The sequence below is a fragment of the Etheostoma spectabile genome, chromosome 18 (assembly GCF_008692095.1).
Source record: "Etheostoma spectabile isolate EspeVRDwgs_2016 chromosome 18, UIUC_Espe_1.0, whole genome shotgun sequence".
NCBI lineage: Eukaryota > Metazoa > Chordata > Actinopteri > Perciformes > Percidae > Etheostoma > Etheostoma spectabile.
In genome coordinates this window covers 15,665,278-15,667,152 of record NC_045750.1, presented here as the reverse complement: position 1 = coordinate 15,667,152, position 1,875 = coordinate 15,665,278, and the positions used below count along the sequence as shown (strand labels likewise).

General features: G+C 38.6%; 1 protein-coding gene across 3 annotated transcripts in view; it reads left to right on the top strand.

Moving 5' to 3' along the window:
- Positions 1 to 1,875, top strand: part of LOC116705917 (inositol-trisphosphate 3-kinase B) — a 29,393-nt gene that overhangs the window by 10,857 nt on the left and 16,661 nt on the right. The gene's annotated exons all lie outside the window — the stretch shown is intronic.

Below are 1,875 nucleotides of genomic sequence, written 5' to 3'. Positions count from 1 at the left end.
TGTGTGTGTGTGTGTGTGTGTGTGCGTGTATCTACAACCTTCTTGCAATTCAGTAGAAGTTTTTGTTTGAAATGGCAATGACTTTTGGGAACTGCATTAGCCTAGATTGCCAAATATTATTCACACAGGAAAAATTAGAGAAATAATTTATCTGGGAAAGTCATGGGATAACTGAGATTGTTGTCACTTCACAGGAACATACCAACATATTCTTACCCATCCAACGACACAGCTGTATAAATGGAAATGTTGGCCTGTAGACCACCACTTTGGTCCAGACTAAAATGTACAGTCTCTGTATCTTAACAGCTATCTGATGGATTGCCATGACATTTTGTATAGACACACTTGGTCCCCAGAACATGAAGCCTACTGACTTTGGTAATCCCATGACCTTTCCTCCAGCGCCACCAGCAGGGGAAACATTTTACCTATCCTTTGGAATATCTCAACATCTAATACATAAATTGGATTGTAGTAGATTAGCACAAAATTTGGTACAGTACTAATTACCTAATTTTAGCATGCTAACATGCTAAACTAGGATGGTAGACATGGTACTTGATAAACATCAGCATGTTAGCATTGTTATTGTGAGCATGTTAACATGCTGATGTTAGTATTAAGCTCAAAGCCTTCATACAGGCTCACAAAGCTGTTATATGGCGGTGGACTCTGGTTTCTTATTCACTGCATCCATTTACCGCATTTGATAATAGGTTTCAGATGCTACGTTCTATAGTTTAATTTTGACAGCAAGTTCAGCTGTATTGGAAGACAGACAGGAACACAAAAAAATCCTGTACATTTCTTGGTAGGAACCTTGATATTTCTGATAATTTTAAATAGGAGTTTAACAAAGGTCATAAATCAAAACTCAAAACCTAACTGGTGCAGAACTGGTGATTTTGCAAATAATCTTGCCAGATCTGGGAAAGTGTGTGTCTCGACATTACATCTCTGTCACGATTGTGCCTGAAAATGTGTGTATGTCAGTGTATGTGTATGAGTGTGTTGTTTGTTTGAATGTGCCCATGCATGTTGCTGGGTACTCCTGTGTTAAATTGGCCACAGCTCTCTGCCTGAGTATTGGTTGACATTCAAACTAACAAAGCCAACTCTGTGCCCTGACCTGTGTGTGTGTGTGTGTGTGTGTAGGTGTGGATGTTATTGGTGTGTAGGTATTGTGAGGGTGTGTGTAAGAGAGAGAGCAGGTCAGAAAAACAGAATAGAATAGAATTTGCCAGTCACAAACACTTAGGCTTTGCTTGCATTTGGGCTCTGTTCAAAGAGGAGGCTGAGGCCTGTTAGGGTATGTGTGTGTGCGTGTGTGTGTGTGTGTGTGTGTGTGTGTGTGTGTGTGTAGGTGTGTGGGTGGATGTGTTTTTATTTGTAGCCAGGATGAGTTTATTGGGCCATCTCACTTCTGTTTTGAAACACAATTTAACAAAGGTTTTTTACCCTTTTTTCTTAAACAATGTCTCATCCCAAAAGTGTCCCTTTTTTAGGACTTAACAAAAATATTTATTTGGGCTCATATTGAATTCTAATCAGTTGGACTGTCATGAATCATATATGAGCTTTATAACTAAGCAATGTGCATTCACCCTGCAATCAATACGGCATCACATATTTCCATAAATATTTTGGAGATAACATTTTTTAATAATCTCGTCATGATTTAAGAGACTCCAGGTTATGTATGATGGATGCAGTTTTCTCGCATGGTTAATCAATTGACCCCTCCCTAAACCAATGTCCCAGCTCTCTCTTCAGTATTTGTTTAAATGAATTTGGCTGATGGATTTGAATAGTGTTTGTATTGCTCTTTGCATATTTCCGGACGTTGTGTTTTTTTTTTTTTTTGCTTAATCC